Source organism: Nansenia antarctica, assembly GCF_963989245.1.
Source record: "Nansenia antarctica genome assembly, chromosome: 8".
Classification (NCBI taxonomy): Eukaryota; Metazoa; Chordata; class Actinopteri; order Argentiniformes; family Microstomatidae; genus Nansenia; species Nansenia antarctica.
Genome location: NC_137678.1, coordinates 55735266 through 55755586, shown reverse-complemented (window position 1 = coordinate 55755586; position 20321 = coordinate 55735266). Strand labels below are relative to the sequence as shown.

At 45.6% G+C, this 20321-nt stretch overlaps 4 pseudogenes across 4 annotated transcripts; all 4 read left to right on the top strand.

Moving 5' to 3' along the window:
* Positions 1–10503: 10503 nt before the first annotated feature.
* LOC308164442 (NAD-dependent protein deacetylase sirtuin-3, mitochondrial-like) lies at positions 10504–11489 on the top strand (annotated as a pseudogene). Its single transcript has 2 exons — positions 10504–11234; positions 11486–11489. The product of its transcript is annotated as an NAD-dependent protein deacetylase sirtuin-3, mitochondrial-like (transcript).
* Positions 11490–11586: 97 nt separating this feature from the next.
* LOC308164441 (NAD-dependent protein deacetylase sirtuin-3, mitochondrial-like) lies at positions 11587–12572 on the top strand (annotated as a pseudogene). Its single transcript has 2 exons — positions 11587–12317; positions 12569–12572. The product of its transcript is annotated as an NAD-dependent protein deacetylase sirtuin-3, mitochondrial-like (transcript).
* Positions 12573–12674: 102 nt separating this feature from the next.
* On the top strand, positions 12675–14867 carry LOC308164440 (NAD-dependent protein deacetylase sirtuin-3, mitochondrial-like; annotated as a pseudogene). Its single transcript has 2 exons — positions 12675–13380; positions 14818–14867. The product of its transcript is annotated as an NAD-dependent protein deacetylase sirtuin-3, mitochondrial-like (transcript).
* Positions 14868–15247: 380 nt separating this feature from the next.
* On the top strand, positions 15248–16895 carry LOC308164439 (NAD-dependent protein deacetylase sirtuin-3, mitochondrial-like; annotated as a pseudogene). Its single transcript has 2 exons — positions 15248–15953; positions 16858–16895. The product of its transcript is annotated as an NAD-dependent protein deacetylase sirtuin-3, mitochondrial-like (transcript).
* Positions 16896–20321: the final 3426 nt, after the last annotated feature.

Sequence of the window (20321 nt, the reverse complement as noted above, 5' to 3'; positions counted from 1 at the left end):
TCTTCCCTCCCTTTCTTCTCTTCCAGACTTAAGTTGTCAGAGCTATGTACCCTAACCAATGTTCTAGCAATGACTTCAGCTTTCTCTTTGCTTGTAACAATAACATCATCACCTTCAATAAGCATAGGATACCCATATTTCCTCCCTATCCCTTTCATATTTTTAACCATTCCCCACACCTGCCCTATTGGAGTAGTACGTCCCACAGAGTCACATAACTTTCTCCAGTGCTCCCTCTTTGCCTTCCTAACAGCTCTCCTTACTAGTGCCTGTGCTCTCTTATATTCAGTCAGTAGCTGAAAGTTATGGAGATTCTTCAATCTCCTAAATGCTCCATTCCTTATTTTAACAGCATCTTTGCATTCTTTTGACCACCACGGTACTCTTCTATTCATTTGCCTTGGCCCTGATTTCGGTATCGCCTCCCCTGCTGCAGCCACTATACCTGCGTTAATTTCCCTGCATACCTCTTCAATACCCCTACTCCCATCTACCAAGGACAACCACTCTTCACTTACTTCTGCAAACTTCCCCCAATCCGCTTTCTCTAGTATCCATCTCCCTCCTCTTATTTCACAATCCTTTCCCAGTTCCACCCCCACCCGAACCCTGATGGGGTAATGATCACTTCCAATTGTATTCCCTGCAAGAACTTCCCACTCACATTTATCTGCCACATTCCTGGATACTATGGTTAAGTCTAAGACTGATTCAGTCCCTCTGGTGATATCTATTCTAGTTGCAGACCCATCGTTAAGACACACTAGACCCTCCTCTCCCATGAACTCCTCTATAACAGTCCCATTAGCATCATCCCTATCTCCCCATAGTGTGTTATGCGCATTAAAATCCCCACACCAGATTGTTTTCCCAGACAGATCCTTCCAAATACCTTCCAGTTGTTTAATTTCTAACTGTCTACATGGGTTATAGAAATTACTGATCAGGACTTTACCCTCCTTCGACCACACCTCAATAATGATAAACTCCAAGTCATCTCCTTTCCTCACCTCCCTGTACTGTATGCCACTCTGAATAAAGGTGATGACCCCCCCACCCCTACCGGTATCTCTGTCCCGTCTAACTGACACATATCCTGCTATCACAAAATCTAGTTTAGGAATCAGCCAGGATTCTTGTACACATATTACATTTGGCATAACCTCCAGATCTTCAACATACTTTTTAAATTCCTGCCCATTAGAAATCAAACTCCTTGCATTCCATTGGAGGATAGTTAATACCATTATTATATTTCTGAACATGACTTTGATTGAGATGATTCCTCGACACTACTAGTACCTGATTCATTAAGCGCATCTACTACATCTCCCCACTCCATCCCTTGCGCATTTAAGTACTTTCTGGCAGACTTAACTATAATCTTAATTCTATCTGTTCTACTACGTATTTGGGCAGCTCCATTGATAACATCAGCAATAAAAAGCACAAAATCAATTTTCTTTACAATCAATGTGTCATCCTGAATTTTTCCACACACTGTAGGCCTACATTCTCCTCATTTCATGTTATTCCCTTCCTTTGCCACAGAAACTGGTTTGGGGATTTGCTTAACTGCTTCTGCATAAGACAGCCCTTGCTCAGCTTTAACCCTTTGAACTTCTCTCATGCGTTTGAATACCTCACACCCCCAAAATGCTGCACTGTGATTGCCACCACAATTACAACATTTTTGATTTGCCCCCTCCCTGCATTCCTCATATTTGTGTTCTCCTCCACATTTACTGCATCTTATCTTCCCTTTGCACACTGCCGCTATATGCCCGAATCTTTGACACTTGTAGCACCGTAACGGGGGAGGTATGTACACCTTCACTTCGTAGCTCATATAGCCAATGAACACTCTCTCTGGGAGGCTTTCTTCCTCAAAAGCAAGCAAAATTGATAAACTATCGCAAAGAATCCCATCTCTTTTAGTCTTTAATCTCCTCGCTTCGCTCACCTTTACATTTTTAATATTAGCCTTCACCTCTTCTACTGAAACTTTAACAGGGATACCGGTTATAACTCCTCTGCTTCCTTTTTGAACTTTTACACTTCTTACTTTCTGACCGTTCAATACAGCTACCTTGACTGCTTTCTTTAGCTGTTCCTCATCCTTGCACTCCACCAACAATGAACCATTTCTTCACTTCCTAACACTCCTCACCTCCCCAATGTCCTTATACACAGTTCTAGATATTTGCATAGGACTCCACCCATCAAATGTTGCTCCCTCTTTCTCCAGAGAAACAAACACCTTAAACTCTTCATCTTTTCTCATAGCATTTAATCCAACCTGATCCTCTCTTTCCTGTTTTTTCCGCTTGTAGCGACCCGCGTGCTCACCCCCCTCCTCATCCGACTCCATCATACCCTTCCTACACCGTCACTTCCCTCTAGCAACTCCTGTCCATTCACAGTCCAGCCGAAGAAACGAGACCTAACTGTCACTGTCATCCTTCCTTGTCCCCTTACCTCCATGGCCTGACCTGACATGGCTTAGTTACCTGCTATATCTCACCAATCACCAGTCAGGGTAGTTCATTCATACGTGGCCATGGCCCATCTGTTAGGGGTCAAGGAAAGGAGAAGAGGAACTGGTAGCTAGACTACTTGTATACAAGCCTCTGTCTTCTGGTTCCTTTCCTAGTATACTAGTATCCTCACCTCGATGTTTGGGGCTGCGCCCCGGGCCGATGTCAAAGTTGGATGGGGGGCGCATTATAAATAAAATTAACATTAACATTAACATTAACATTATGTTCCATCCTGGAGTGTAATGCTTCACTTTGTGCTTCTTGTTGTTTCGCAACGTGCTTGTTTAATTAAAATAAGGTTAATATATGCAGTGTCCTATTGTTTTTATTTGGGACATGACAATAAACGTTGACTGAACGCTTATTTTTTTATAAGTCACGTGAGACTTTTCAAAATAAGCCTGGATTTTCCTTTAGCAACATTGATGGAATACCCCCCAGACCACTGCCCACTGGTGATGGATCAGTCCTGTTAAGACTGACTGCTAAAATCTCTGCTAGTAAACACACTGGTACACTGAGTACCACTGTGATGGACAGACAAGCAAAAACAACCTCTCTGTCTTATGGGGTAAGACCTTTTTAGATATACGGATGAATAGATTGATGTCTGTTCTGGGTGGATGGGTGAATGTACTGTAGATTGTGAATATTAAGATATCTACTTCTCATAATTTACTTCTGTCATTAACATTTCTCATCATTACGTGTGGCAACAGATGGCCTGGTCATGTGAAATGTGTCACAATGCTTTAAAAGAGCTGATCTGCGTTGTCGTGGAGACTAGCTTTCATTTACGCTGTCGTCAAATGTGGCCAGAATGAGGTCAGAATATTTTCTGATTCATCAGATTTACAATGATGATTACAGTGTGTATCGCCATCACCACATAGTACGAGTTCACTGAAAACCAGTCTGCATCAGAAGATAAACAGTTAATGACTAATTCATGTTCCTGTGGCAATAAAAGATACATTATAATAGCCTAACAGTTATATGACAGTGATAACCATCGCCTGTCTTGTTTTCCACAGTGAAGTGAAAACCTGCAGAGACCAACATTGATGCTGCGTTGAGAGAATGGTTTCTCAGACTAATTATCGAGGACACAATTCAAGCTGGTTTTACTTTTAGGCTTGCTATTACTACCATGGTATCTGGTGCAAACATTCAATAACATCCGTGAGCAGTGGGAAGACTCCTTCAAAATGAGGGGTGATTGATATGTAATTCTACAGCCCTATACTGCATTTGCATTGTCCTGTCTTAGTCTGTTGCTGTGTGGTATGTACTGTGTGCTCGGATATGGCATCATATATTGTATGTGTTGGATGCCTGTTGTATGACTTTATCATATTCTATATATTTATATTCCCAAAAGTGTTTTGAAGTTAATTGTTAATGTCATCCCTCTTCACCAGTCATTGTGCATTCCAACATTGGTCTTAATGTTGCTTTGAGTTGCATTTCATGTACGAAAGGCACTATATAAATAACGTTTTACTTACTTACTTTACTTACTTACTTACTTAAATCCAATGGCCTACAGCTTATCTACACAGGACCAGGAGAAACCACAAAAGTGTCATAATAGCATTTATTGTTGTTAAAAAGTATCTACTTTATCTGGAGTAGCCTATTTTCACTTTGTTTGGTGGCTCATATGTTGCTAAGATCAACGTTCACTGATGGACAATGAAATACTTTGGATTTCCATAAACCAACAGTAAAGTTCTCCTGATCCATATTAGATTTACATAATCATAATCATCATTATCACTGGCTATATTTCCATATTGCTGCTGTTGTTGAAATGAAATATGTCTGTCTTACATGATGCCTTACAATTTAATAATAGTCATATGTCGTTGTCAAAAAAAAATCACACAAATAAACCTCCTCTACCATAGATATTATATACGTAGATGTTCCTTTAACAATCAATTAACCAATTAGACTTGCTCCCACAACAACACTGTCTGGAAGGCTGCTGTCCGGTGGCTATCCTAGTCTATTTGCTACATCACAAATTCATATTTGTTTTCCTTATATGACTCTTATTATGAAGAGTCAAACATATCAGGCTCTGTTGGCCTTCTGTGTCGCGCTGATTGTAACTCAGACAGCAGAAGGTGAGTTGTTCAGGTCTGTATTCTAGTTCAGGTCTGTATTGTATCTCTGGGCAGCCTGGCTACAGCTCCTCATACGCTGCTAGCCTAAGCCTGCTACATCAGCAGGTTGTTGGGTCACATCCCCTCTAGACCACGGAGCAGAGCTAGGTCACGTACACGGAGCAGAGCTAGGTCACGTACACGGAGCAGAGCTAGGTCACGTACACGGAGCAGAGCTAGGTCACGTACACGGAGCAGAGCTAGGTCACGTACACGGAGCAGAGCTAGGTCACGTACACGGAGCAGAGCTAGGTCACGTACACGGAGCAGAGCTAGGTCACGTACACTGGGATTTTTGAAGACTAGGTTTTTCCTAAAAAACAACAACAAAAACACACACAAGCGGTTATAGAAAAAGACCTCCGTCCACAAGAGCATCATCATGCCAGCCAGGCCGGTAGGCGGCGATAAAACCTCATATGTCATCATATCTTCATATGTCATCATATTTCCTAAAAGACACTTGACGGAACTGTCGTTCGGGATGTCGTTTCCATCTGTGAGACATTTTTGACGCACGTATTACCTAAACCAGCCTGTAAACCTGCTCGCTACCAGGTTTGCTCAGAATGATTGGTTGCATAGCAACCAAGCAGCGAATTATTTGAGCCACATTGATGGAAGCTGAAATTAGCGTCCGGATCTGATTTAAACCTGGATCAGAGTTAATCACCCTACGTGGAATACCCCCCCAGGTGTGTTTTACCTATTTACCTTACCCCTATGGTGTACAAAATAACAAGACAATATTTTCCCCTCCTCATTCACCTCCACAAAGGCCTTATGGGCCATGGTGGACAGGGAGAGCCCGCCACTCCCGTTCATCCCTGACAGGTCAGCCTTGGCCTCGTCAAACACGTCTGTCATACCCAGCTGAGCCAGGGGCGTGTTCAGATTCAGATTCAGATAACGTTTATTGCCATTATGCTTGACACATATAGGAATTTGTTTTGGCATTTACAGAAGGTGCATTTATGCTTTTTTCACATATACATGAACAAAACAAGTACAAATACAAATGCAAAAACAGGCAAAACCAGGACAACACAGGACAGACAGTGCATGGATAGTGCTGTATATAAAGTGCAGGGCAGAGTTTATTCAAGGTCCAGTGCATGTTCAGTCCTGGGCAGACTTGGAGGCGGGGGTGAGGGGGAAGCCAGAGTCATTTAGCAGCCTGGCGGCTGAGGGGAAGAAACTGAGCCTGTGGCGGGCCTTTAATGTCTTAGGCAGCCGCAACCTTCTTCCAGAGGGAAGCAGGGTGAGGAGGCCGTGGCCGGGGTGGAAGGGGTCGGCCATGATCTTCCTTGCCATCCTCAGGGCCCTGGTGTCATGTAGGGAGTTGAGGGAGGGCAAGGGACAGCCGATCACCCTCTCTGCTGCAACTTGGCCTTGTCCTTGGTCGTTGCAGCAGGGAACCAGGTGATGATGGAGTGGGTGAGGATGGCCTCTATGATGGCCGTGTAAAACTGGACCATCATGGACCTCGGCAGCCTGAGTTGAATGACTGAATTGATGATAGAGTGCCATATAATGGCGTGTTAAATTGGATTTAAATCTGAAGATTGCTCCCCATTGCTGTCAGGATTGCAGAGTCTCTCCCTATCTTCTGCCATAGACTTCATCTTTTCAGGCTACACCTTAACTGTCCCTCAAACCTCTGAATCCCCCTGTTCAGTTTCTCAACTGTATATTACCAAAAAAGGTGTCCACTAAATTCCAAAAATGTAAATGTAAAGACTGACTTTCCTTTCCACTTCACTTTTGGCCCTGAAAAGTGGGCTGACCTTATTTATTTTAGAATAGAACTTTGTTGTCCAACCTGTGACGATATATAGTTCAGAGATAAAATCCTAGTACGGTGTGAGGTTACAGCAGCACATGGACAATCTGCAGGGTGGGACCTGGACACACACACACACACACACACACACACAGACTTTCACAAATGCACACCATGTGGGTTCACACACCCAATCACAAATACACAACAACTGGTTCACACAAGATACACACATACACTTGATTGACAACTTTCACAAATGTACACTCACAGGCACTCACAGTGATACTGATATCCACCAGGTGCTTAGATATTATACAGGCACACAGACACACACACACACACACACACACACACACACACACACACACACACACACACACACACAGAGATACATATACACACACAGAATACAGTCTGATGGTTATGGCTTTTAACTGGGTACCCACTGATAAACCATACATGAATTCAATTGGCCTTTTCACATTTCAACCTTGGGTAATAATGAATGAATGAATGAATGAATGAATGGACTTTATTGTCATTGCTACAGTACAGGTACCAAACAACGAAATTTAGGAGGGGTGGCTCCCCTGGTGTTAGGAAAGGGAAGAAAAAAAAAACTTTTAGAAAAAGAATAAAATCACAAGAAGGTAAGGAGCTGGTTTACATAAATAAAGGCTATGTACACAATCCACTGTACTATACTGCACAGATAGTCAACTAGGGTTGTCATATTGCACAATAGTATTTTTTCACGTTATTTAAAGTGTCACAGTTTGCAGGCTTGAAATGTACATGTTTGTGCCTCAGCACTAGCTGCCATACAATCCGTCCAGACTGTCCAGGGCCCAGAACTTAGGTCTTTGCTGTGTTCAGGGCCTGGACGGCCCTGTGGTAGAAGCAGTTCTTCAGTCTGTTTGTCTTAGCGGCCGGGGTCCTGTACCTCCTTTTCGAGGGCAGCCTGATAAAGTGAACGTGCCCAGGGTGGGTCGGGTCCCTGGAGATCTTGGAGGCCTTCCTGTTCCTAATGTACATGTCATGTCAATTGCATTCATATTAGATCATCCTCAGACACTTTTGTTGCAATTCTCAATGATGACCTCTTACAGTCTTTTAATGTGATTTTTTGCAATTAATGTTTTTAATTGTTCATGTTTATTCTAAGGCATTTATCAATAATTTACTGTCAGTACCATTTGATGTTTATTAATTTTTCAAATTCCTCTTTACATTTTTCGTCGTGCATATTAGAGCCATTCTCTACAGGCCCGCCCCCCCAAGGCAATGGTAGGGCAAACACTGTTCTCTATTATTAGAATACTTCGAAAGAGGTTTTTATACAGTCAGAATGCTATATATTATTATCACTTTGGTTACAGTCACAGATATTTAGATTGTTGTATCTAAGGCAAGTAGAGAAAGGCGATTGGTCTTGCCATGCGGCGGCGCCATCTTAAGTCTTCTCAAGCGAACTTGACTAGGTGAGCTGCTACGGAGCAGCAGCACAGTAGACTAGTGCATCATCGTAGTCAACAGCACTACTGACATTGTCACACACTTGTGCTGGATCATGTATAAGCAATATAACGTGAACACTATGATTGCATATGATTAGATTTGAACGACTAGCGTGTGTGTAGCTAGTAGAGAGAGGCTAGGTTACAGACACGGGGCCTTGTCTGGACACAACTGAAGGCAAGCGGCTAAAGACAAGAAGTAAAAGCCATTTCCCGTTAGCTTATATCCTTTCCAAGGAGGAAATACATATAAAATGGCATCTGGAGGGTGCTAACCGAAGGACAACGGTGGTGACGTTGACAAATGGCGTGAACTGTGAACTGGGTGAACTGATCGCGGGCTAACGTAGCTAAGATTGGTCTCCTGCAAGCCAGCTCACAGAATGTGATTTTAATCTTCTGGAACTGATGAAAACAATGAATCAAGAGTGGATGAATTAGTCAATTGTCTGATTGGCGGCTAGGTGCGCTGCGGCGACCAGGACCAGACAGCAAACCAGTTTAAACAAAGATCATGTAAGAATCGGGGCGCAGCGCAAAAACCCCACCACCATCATCCTCATCCTCCTCCTCCTACTGGAGTGAGTAACCACGCTATTCTCTGACTGAGGTGGGTGAACTACTGTTACTACCGTTACTACTGTTACTTTCTCTGCTTGTTTGAACTGTAGAACACTGGAGTCTGGGAACAAGTGGCTATCAGGACGGCGCCATCTTGTGGATCTCGCATCTCACTCTCGCAAGTCTAGAGAACACGGCGTGTCTTGCCGTGCGGCGTTTCTTCCTCTCCTCTCCCCTCCTCCCTTCCTCTCTTCCCTTCCTCTCCTCTCTTCCTCTCCTCCTCTCTTCCCCTCCTCTCCCTCCTGGAGAGTAAAGGAGGAATCGAGGTTGTAGGAGTTGAGATGTCCTTGTCCCCTCCTGCGTCATGTGGTCACCGCCCCTTCCACCCAGATGTGGCCTTGGTGTTTAGAAGCCGAGTGTGACTGAATACTGGTATGTTGTATGTTTGCAATAAATCCTCCTAACGTTTCAGCTAGAAGACTAAGATGTTGTACATCATATCATATTAAGATATAGATCCTATCACTTCTCAGTTTTCTATTAGATTAGATTATTTTCTGCACATACTCCTGGATGTACTCCAACACTATTCCTCCCCCCACATTTGTTAGATTGGCCTCTAGCCTGTGTGGACACATTGACATTGTTTAAAAAAAAATTTTTTTATGTGATTTTCTTATTTTTGATGTTATGAAAGTTTAAAGGTTGAAGGTTGAAGAGCCTCAATGTAACAAACAACAGTTTTAAGATCACTTTCTTATACTTATAGTTTGTTGTCTCAGTGTTATGTTTGTATTTCTGTTCAGTTGTGTATGTGTTTTTGTAGTCCACTAAATCTAGGACTACAATTCCCCAGATGTCTAGCCATTAGGTGAAATATTTGACACGTGTGGGGGAACCAGCCGAGGTTGCAGGACGGCAGGTAGGCAAAAATGGCTTGCTGTTGCTAGTGGCCAGACTCGCAGCACCGGTACTCGACAGGTTCAACGTTTTGAAAGTAACGAATTATAAAATGAAAGACGATTTTCCCCCATCAACTCTTTAATTAAAACAACCATGGCTGACAGCACACCGACCGGTGATTTTCTTATTTTTGATGTTATGAAAGTTTAAAGGTTGAAGAGCCTCAATGTAACAAACAGACGATTTTCCCCCATCAACTCTAAAGACGATTTTCCCCCAGACAGCGAAGGTGAGTTTCATTCATTTTCATTTCACATCTTTACCCCCCCAGCGGCTGACTCCAGTGCGCTACAATTTCTCTTTATTCATTTCTGCGGTTTGTTTATAAACGTACTGTCACCTGTAACACGCCTCACCTCAGTTAGTTTACTTTCGCAGTCAGCAGGTGAGTCTGTTGCATCTGTGTACGTATTTTTTGGTAATAAGTATCTGTAAGTATTTTTTTTGGGTAATAAATGAGTGTCTGGTTTTCTCTCCCGTTTCAAATGCCACAACATATGCGCTACGGTTTTTTGGCTCCTTTTATCATGAAGGTTGCCAGTCAGACATTCATTGCATTATTCATAGCAGTTCATTAGTTATATTAAGAATTTAGAAATGTTAAGCTTATGCCAGTTATGACGTTAATTCTTTCTGGGTCGAATATTATATGGGTTCACCGTCCAGCTTTGCAAAATGAACTTGTGACTTCAGAAACCAAAGCTATTTAGCAAGTGCTTTTTCATTGCAGCTATGACTTATTTCATGACCTCCCCAATGGTTAGATGGAGGTTGGGGTTGTGCTTCTTCACAACATGAGATCGAAGACAATTGGACCTAGCACTGTAAAAGGCCAACAGCTAAGAGCATTCTGCTGTTCTGATCAAAGGCATAAGGGTTTGTGTTCAGCTCAGGACAGGACACAGAGATTCAAAGGTGGTCAACAACCACTACCTGCCATTTGGAGGCGACACTGCCTCTGGTGGGATGGGGCTCGAGGGCTGTTCTCCAGGGGGGGTGGGGGGGGGGAGCTCCAAGCAGCAGCTGACCCTGGAGGATATCGCTAAAAACATCAGAGAGCGAGAGTACAAAAGGATTGTGGTGATGGCAGGGGCAGGGATCAGCACCCCTAGTGGCATACCAGACTTCAGGTCCCCCGGCAGTGGTCTTTATGACAACCTCCAACAGTACGACCTGTCCTATGCAGAAACCATATTTGAGATCAACTTCTTTCACCACAACCCCAAGCCCTTCTTTGCCCTGGCTAAATAACTTTACCCCGGGAACTACCAGCCCAACTTGACACACTACTTTGTACGACTCCTCCACGACAAGGGTCAGCTTCTCAGGATGTACACACAGAATATCGACGGGTTAGAGAGAATGGCAGGGATTCCTCCTGGGATGCTGGTGGAGGCACATGGCACATTTGCTAAATTGCTACTGCTACTTGTACTGTGTGTCTGAGAGAATACAAGGGAGAAGAGCTGCGTCCTGATGTGATGAAGGGGGTGGTTCCTAAGTGTCCCACCTGTAAGGGCGTGGTCAAGCCTGACATCGTCTTCTTCGGGGAAGAGCTTCCTCAGAACTTCTTTAACTACCTGCGAGACTTCCCCCTGGCCGACCTGCTCATCATCATGGGCACGTCTCTAGAGCTGCACAACAGCGGAGAGAAACGCGCTACAGAGAGTCGTGAGAACAGCACAGAAGATCACCGGCGCCCCCCTCCCCTCTCTGGAGGAGCTGTACAACACACGCTGTCTCAGGAGGGCCTCCAAGATCTCCAGGGACCCGACCCACCCTGGGCACGTACACTTTGTCAAGCTGCCCTCGAACAGGAGGTACAGGACCCCGGCCGCTAAGACAAACAGACTGAAGGACTGCTTCTACCACAGGGCCGTCAAGGCCCTGAACACAGAAAAGGCCTAAGTTCTGGGCCCAGGACAGTCCGGACGGATTGTATGGCAGCTAGTGCTGAGGGTTTGTGTTCAGCTCAGGACAGGACCCAGAGATTCAAAGGTGGTCAACAACCACTACCTGCCATTTGGAGGCGACACTGCCTCTGGTGGGATGGGGCTCGAGGGCTGTTCTCCAGGGGGGGTGGGGGGGGGGAGCTCCAAGCAGCAGCTGACCCTGGAGGATATCGCTAAAAACATCAGAGAGCGAGAGTACAAAAGGATTGTGGTGATGGCAGGGGCAGGGATCAGCACCCCTAGTGGCATACCAGACTTCAGGTCCCCCGGCAGTGGTCTTTATGACAACCTCCAACAGTACGACCTGTCCTATGCAGAAACCATATTTGAGATCAACTTCTTTCACCACAACCCCAAGCCCTTCTTTGCCCTGGCTAAATAACTTTACCCCGGGAACTACCAGCCCAACTTGACACACTACTTTGTACGACTCCTCCACGACAAGGGTCAGCTTCTCAGGATGTACACACAGAATATCGACGGGTTAGAGAGAATGGCAGGGATTCCTCCTGGGATGCTGGTGGAGGCATATGGCACATTTGCTAAATTGCTACTGCTACTTGTACTGTGTGTCTGAGAGAATACAAGGGAGAAGAGCTGCGTCCTGATGTGATGAAGGGGGTGGTTCCTAAGTGTCCCACCTGTAAGGGCGTGGTCAAGCCTGACATCGTCTTCTTCGGGGAAGAGCTTCCTCAGAACTTCTTTAACTACCTGCGAGACTTCCCCCTGGCCGACCTGCTCATCATCATGGGCACGTCTCTAGAGCTGCACAACAGCGGAGAGAAACGCGCTACAGAGAGTCGTGAGAACAGCACAGAAGATCACCGGCGCCCCCCTCCCCTCTCTGGAGGAGCTGTACAACACACGCTGTCTCAGGAGGGCCTCCAAGATCTCCAGGGACCCGACCCACCCTGGGCACGTACACTTTGTCAAGCTGCCCTCGAACAGGAGGTACAGGACCCCGGCCGCTAAGACAAACAGACTGAAGGACTGCTTCTACCACAGGGCCGTCAAGGCCCTGAACACAGAAAAGGCCTAAGTTCTGGGCCCAGGACAGTCCGGACGGATTGTATGGCAGCTAGTGCTGAGGGTTTGTGTTCAGCTCAGCTCAGGACAGGACACAGAGATTCAAAGGTGGTCAACAACCACTACCTGCCATTTGGAGGCGACACTGCCTCTGGTGGGATGGGGCTCGAGGGCTGTTCTCCAGGGGGGGTGGGGGGGGGGAGCTCCAAGCAGCAGCTGACCCTGGAGGATATCGCTAAAAACATCAGAGAGCGAGAGTACAAAAGGATTGTGGTGATGGCAGGGGCAGGGATCAGCACCCCTAGTGGCATACCAGACTTCAGGTCCCCCGGCAGTGGTCTTTATGACAACCTCCAACAGTACGACCTGTCCTATGCAGAAACCATATTTGAGATCAACTTCTTTCACCACAACCCCAAGCCCTTCTTTGCCCTGGCTAAATAACTTTACCCCGGGAACTACCAGCCCAACTTGACACACTACTTTGTACGACTCCTCCACGACAAGGGTCAGCTTCTCAGGATGTACACACAGAATATCGACGGGTTAGAGAGAATGGCAGGGATTCCTCCTGGGATGCTGGTGGAGGCACATGGCACATTTGCTAAATTGCTACTGCTACTTGTACTGTGTGTCTGAGAGAATACAAGGGAGAAGAGCTGCGTCCTGATGTGATGAAGGGGGTGGTTCCTAAGTGTCCCACCTGTAAGGGCGTGGTCAAGCCTGACATCGTCTTCTTCGGGGAAGAGCTTCCTCAGAACTTCTTTAACTACCTGCGAGACTTCCCCCTGGCCGACCTGCTCATCATCATGGGCACGTCTCTAGAGCTGCACAACAGCGGAGAGAAACGCGCTACAGAGAGTCGTGAGAACAGCACAGAAGATCACCGGCGCCTCCCTCCCCTCTCTGGAGGAGCTGTACAACACACGCTGTCTCAGGAGGGCCTCCAAGATCTCCAGGGACCCGACCCACCCTGGGCACGTACACTTTGTCAAGCTGCCCTCGAACAGGAGGTACAGGACCCCGGCCGCTAAGACAAACAGACTGAAGGACTGCTTCTACCACAGGGCCGTCAAGGCCCTGAACACAGAAAAGGCCTAAGTTCTGGGCCCAGGACAGTCCGGACGGATTGTATGTGTTGCGTTCACTAGGGTGACTGTAAGGGGTTAATTTCCAAACCCGGATATCCACAATGTGGGAGGGGCTTCGGGGATAAAATGGCGGAAACTGCCTTGTGTTTATCATAGTAGTCAAGAGGGACACGCTACCGGTAAGACAAAACGAATGTATTTACTGCTCTGCAGGGTTATGTTGTTCTGTAATATTAAGAGAATGTTTCTAAATGACAAAACGAATGTAGTTACTGCTCTGCAGGGTTATGTTGTTCTGTAATATTAAGAGAATGTTTCTAAATGACAAAACGAATGTATTTACTGCTCTGTTGGGTTATGTTGTTCTGTAATATTAAGAGAATGTTTCTAAATGACTTGATATTCTGATACATTGCATGACTGTTATCTACATTTATATTTCGTTTTACATTTAGGTTTATAACCTGCTACTGCAAATGCTACTGCTACTGACTGTGGTGAACATTTTATACTGCAATAAACCACAAATCACCAAATTGAGTTATTCCAACGTTTGATCTCTTGGCACCCCGTTCGGTGGGGATACAGAACCGAACAGTTATAAACCGAGGCCCACTGCACTGGATTAGTGCAGCAAAGAGCAGCCACGGACTAACGAACCGCGGCTCTCAGTCTCACCAAGGAGGCACAGCCAACCCAGGCCCGGCCAACCTAATACTGGAACCACTGGGCAAAGCTTAAGCCCCATCAAACAAACAATCAACTCAAACGGCCGATAATTTCGACCAGGAGCTTACACGAGTCAACCACCAGAATTCCTGTTGAACTAGGATAAGGACCAACACCAACAAAGTGGAACAAAGTCCCAATTAAAGGACCCCATTGGTAGTAACGGTCGGTTCTCCAGTCAACAGAAAAGGAACTGAGATGGAGGACTTGAAAAAACTCAAGAGTGTGCGATCAAGAGCACAAATGTTATTCACTAAAAGGGGAAATGCTCTCACTAAAAGTGGACTCTTGGAACCTAACGAAATTCTAATTGAATGGAAGTGCTTCAGGGCAGACTTCTCTAAAGTAATCGAGGCGGGGCTCGAGTATGCCCAAGCTCTGAGGGAATCGACCGAGGCGACGATCAAATCGTCTGCAGTTGAAGTCGATAAGCAAAAAGAACACATGTTCTGTGTTTATTGTTTTACCTGTAATGAAATAGCACCCGAGTCGCCACAAACAGACGTCCATTACTCCCAGCTGACGATGTGAATACTCTGTTCCGCTGAGTGCGAGGAAAGATACCTCGAAGTGAAACAAACCACCCAAGATGCCTTTTGGGATGGCTACGCCAATAACATGTTTCATGCCCAGGCCGAAATCACTGAGTCTGCAATTACTCAGGCTGAGGAAGACGAGACCGACCCTCAGCAACCAATCAAGAACCGTAGGGTGAGAAATAAAAAACTGGACAGAGAGGTCACTGACCTCGGAGACATGTTGGTGGAATGGAAAGGGTTGATTCCTGGCTCTAGGGTGGTGGATCTGGAAATGTGTTATGAGAAAGTAAGGAAGAGGGTCCTGGCATTGTCTGACAAGCTGGTGGTCAACAACCACTACCTGCCATTTGGAGGCGACACTGCCTCTGGTGGGATGGGGCTCGAGGGCTGTTCTCCAGGGGGGGTGGGGGGGGGGAGCTCCAAGCAGCAGCTGACCCTGGAGGATATCGCTAAAAACATCAGAGAGCGAGAGTACAAAAGGATTGTGGTGATGGCAGGGGCAGGGATCAGCACCCCTAGTGGCATACCAGACTTCAGGTCCCCCGGCAGTGGTCTTTATGACAACCTCCAACAGTACGACCTGTCCTATGCAGAAACCATATTTGAGATCAACTTCTTTCACCACAACCCCAAGCCCTTCTTTGCCCTGGCTAAATAACTTTACCCCGGGAACTACCAGCCCAACTTGACACACTACTTTGTACGACTCCTCCACGACAAGGGTCAGCTTCTCAGGATGTACACACAGAATATCGACGGGTTAGAGAGAATGGCAGGGATTCCTCCTGGGATGCTGGTGGAGGCACATGGCACATTTGCTAAATTGCTACTGCTACTTGTACTGTGTGTCTGAGAGAATACAAGGGAGAAGAGCTGCGTCCTGATGTGATGAAGGGGGTGGTTCCTAAGTGTCCCACCTGTAAGGGCGTGGTCAAGCCTGACATCGTCTTCTTCGGGGAAGAGCTTCCTCAGAACTTCTTTAACTACCTGCGAGACTTCCCCCTGGCCGACCTGCTCATCATCATGGGCACGTCTCTAGAGCTGCACAACAGCGGAGAGAAACGCGCTACAGAGAGTCGTGAGAACAGCACAGAAGATCACCGGCGCCCCCCTCCCCTCTCTGGAGGAGCTGTACAACACACGCTGTCTCAGGAGGGCCTCCAAGATCTCCAGGGACCCGACCCACCCTGGGCACGTACACTTTGTCAAGCTGCCCTCGAACAGGAGGTACAGGACCCCGGCCGCTAAGACAAACAGACTGAAGGACTGCTTCTACCACAGGGCCGTCAAGGCCCTGAACACAGAAAAGGCCTAAGTTCTGGGCCCAGGACAGTCCGGACGGATTGTATGGCAGCTAGTGCTGAGGCACAAACATGTACATTTCAAGCCTGCAAACTGTGACACTTTAAAATAATGTGAAAAAATACTCTTTGTGCAATATGACAACCCTAGTTGACTATCTGTGCAGTATAGTACAGTGGATTGTGTACATAGCCTTTATTGATGTAAACCAGCTCCTTACCTATGTTTATCTTGTAGATAGTACTAGTTATTTGTCTGTATTATCTTGTAGATAGTACTATTTTTTTTTGTCTGTCTTACATGTAACGATGAATTGAGAATCAAGGACCCCAATTGAAATAAGCCAGTGGCTTTCTTGGGTTTTTATCCTGTTAGTTGACCTTGTATGTAATATGTACTTTCATGTACCTACTTCTGCAAATCTTCTAATAAAGTTTTCAATCAATCAATCAAACCTCGGCGATGTCCGAGCTAGCAGCTAGCTATTCTGAACTCTGCACGGCTACGAGATACAAGACGGCACCTTGCTAAATAATAACCATGTCATATAAATAATAACCATGTCATATAAATAATAACCATGTCATGTCATTTGTGTTTTTTTCTCAGTTTCAAAAACAAATGGTATTTACACAAGTTCTGTGACAGAAATATCTGTTTACTGGTTTTTCCCCCATAAGGAGTTGGGCTGCTGGAAGTTGTCATGAAAGCCATCTGAAGAATATATTTTCTGACAGAGTTGTGATTTGTCAATACGAAAGGGTTTCATCATTTAGCTGTTTAGAATGGTGTAAGTTATTTTTTTTGCTTCTTGTTATTTTTTTGATTGAATCAATATTTTTGAAAGTTCTTTCGTTTTTTAACTGTTTCAAATAAATAAATGTGCCACAAAAAAAACAAAAAAACAACAACTTGAAAAGCAGTTGAGTGAAACTGATTATGTGGTTATGTTTAGAAGCCGAGTGTGACTGAATACTGGTATGTTGTATGTTTGCAATAAATCCTCCTAACGTTTCAGCTAGAAGACTAAGATGTTGTACATCATATCATATTAAGATATAGATCCTATCACTTCTCAGTTTTCTATTAGGTTAGATTATTTTCTGGACATACGCCTGGACGTACTCCAACAATATTCCTCCCCCACATTTGTTAGATTGGCCTCTAGCCTGTGTGGACATATTGACATTGTTTAATGATGCTGATGATTTTTATGTTTTGTTTTTTAAATGTTCTGAAAGTTTAAATGTTGTAGAGCCCCCTCAATATAACAATCAACAGTTTTAGGATCCTTAAATACTTATAATTTGTCAGCAAACTAACCTTGTTTTCATTACGTGATTCACAACACTCGTCTGCTGTAACACATTCTGAGCTTTGTACTCGGGTGAGTGTTGTCATGGTGATACATGTCTTGTTCATGTTTAGGGACTGTGTGATAATCCAGTTTTGTGTAGTTATGTGTTTTAGCATGTTCTGAAACCAACGTGTTTGTTTGTTTTGGTTCAGGGAGATTTTCTCTGCTAGTTGAATCGAGGTGTACCAACATTCACATAAACAATAAATTAATCTAATTTCAACTGGTTTCAGTGTATGCGATGTCTCACTGGAGGCTGGCGCTGTCTCACTGGAGGCTGGCGCTGTCTCACTGGAGGCTGGCGCTGTCTCACTGGAGGCTGGCGCTGTCTCACTGGAGGCTGGCGCTGTCTCACTGGAGGCTGGCGCTGTCTCACTGGAGGCTGGCGCTGTCTCACTGGAGGCTGGCGCTGTCTCACTGGAGGCTGGCGCTGTCTCACAGGAGGCTGGCGCTGTCTCACTGGAGGCTGGCGCTGTCTCACTGGAGGCTGGCGCTGTCTCACTGGAGGCTGGCGCTGTCTCACTGGAGGCTGGCGCTGTCTCACTGGAGGCTGGCGCTGTCTCACTGGAGGCTGGCGCTGTCTCACTGGAGGCTGGCGCTGTCTCACTGGAGGCTGGCACTGTCTCACTGGAGGCTGGCGCTGTCTCACTGGAGGCTGGCGCTGTCTCACTGGAGGCTGGCGCTGTCTCACTGGAGGCTGGCACTGTCTCACTGGAGGCTGGCGCTGTCTCACTGGAGGCTGGCGCTGTCTCACTGGAGGCTGGCGCTGTCTCACAGGAGTTCTCTTCAAGTTCCAAGTTGGAGACCAAGAAACGTAAGAAAGTAAAACGGTCGAAAAGCTCAGAGAAAATTCTTCCTGACCAGGAGTCCCCCCAACAGGAGAAAGCGGAAGACCCTTCGGAAGATAAAGATGAATCAGAGGTGATGTGATGACGCGATGGAGCACCGTCTGAAACCAACGTGTTTGTTTGTTTTGGTTCAGGGAGATTTTCTCTGGTAGTTGAATCGAGGTGTACCAACATTCACATAAACAATAAATCTTCAACTATTTTCAACTGGTTTCAGTGTATGACAACATCATTTGAGAGCTGACAATCTACATTTTCATAATCTGTAAAAATACAATTAAAAAAACACCCAGGAGAGAGGCCATTCTGCTGCCATCTTAAGTTGTCAAGCGAACTAATGATGCGTCTCATTAGCTAGCTGATTAGCTAGCTGATTACATTAGTGTAGGCCTAATAGTTCTGTTAGATGTGTTTGATGTGGGATTACGGTATGTTTTGACTGAGGAGTGACCTAGAGTATCACTGAGACCACAAGAATTAGGTTTCGTTTACCAAAGATGCAGTTCTCATCTCTTGTTTAAACTGGAATGCTTACAGCAAGGGACACAGTATTTTGTATGCTAAAACATTTGTGGTCATACAGCACAGAAAGACAAGGAATGTTCACTCAGAAGAAGGGTGTTTAAACTATCACATCAACAATGATTTAAACATGTCTCTTTGGTTATACAAACTTACTCCTAATACATATTTAGCCTAGGGTTGTTTTGTTGCCTTTATTGTTTTTTTTGGACTGGAAGCCTCATGCCTAGTGCCTACACACACTCCGTGCCTGTCACTGACGAGAATGTGGAGCAGCTTCTGGTGGCTGCAGATCAGTTCTCTGTCATGGGCATTGTGCAAGCCTGCTCTGACTACCTAGAGGCCCAGCTGTGCCCGGAGAACTGCATTGGCATCTGTACGTTTGCAGACTTCTACTCCTGCTATGAGCTCAGGCGCAGGTCCTCTCTCTTCATCCTGCATCACTTTAAGGCAGTGGTTCTCAAAGTGAACCCCAGAAGAACACTGTGAAGGCCAAAAATCCAGCAAGTGCCAGGATTCTGAGGAAGTACTCTAACATCCGGGAGAAGCTGCAGGTTCAACAGACGTCTATGAGGCTGAAAGAGGCTCCAGGGGAAAGCATCAATGTTACCGATACAAAAACCTCCACTACTACGGACCCTGCTCTGCTGATGCTGAAAAGAACTCTCAAAGAACTCTATCAAACGCTAGAGCAATCTGCTGATATAGCTGGCATTATGAGTCAGCCGTTAGTGAGTAAAGGGTACTAAAATCGCTTAACTACTACTTCTACATCATGCTCTCTATCTACAGTTCATCATAGAGAAGTTTCATTTCACTAACACTAAATCTATCCATTCATTGTTTCCCATCCTAACAAATGTCCTCTGTGTTGTACTCATCTCCATAGGATAGGGCCGAAAATGGATTTTCACCAGCCAGCCAATGTGCACCCTGCAGATCCTTGCAGCCACTACTACGGAGGCAGCATCTAAACCGGACCTGTCTTCTGTACGGAGGCAGAAATTCCCTCTGTCTGCCAGTAAAAGACAGAAGGAGTCCATTGTTGCAAAGACACAGAAAAAAAAGATGTCTCCTAGTAGAAAGACTGCAGCAAAAGCTGCTATCCAGGTAGCCAAGACTAGCAGCAGCAGCAGTAGAACTTTACGGGATCCTGCTAGGAAAGACGGTGCATCACAACAGAGCTCTCCCCAAATACATATTTCCACGAAAACACAGAAAGACAGCCCTGCTCCTGCCACTGTAGATAAGGACACAAACAAAAAGCCGGTCGGGGCTGAGAAAACAGGAGTGGAAAAGGCTCCGGTGAGTAAAGCAAATGAGGTGAAAGTGCAAACAAAGAAACCCTCTCAAAGTAGAATCACTGAAAGTAAATGTTCTGAGAGTGTGGTGGCAGCACTGCAGCAGAACATGGACA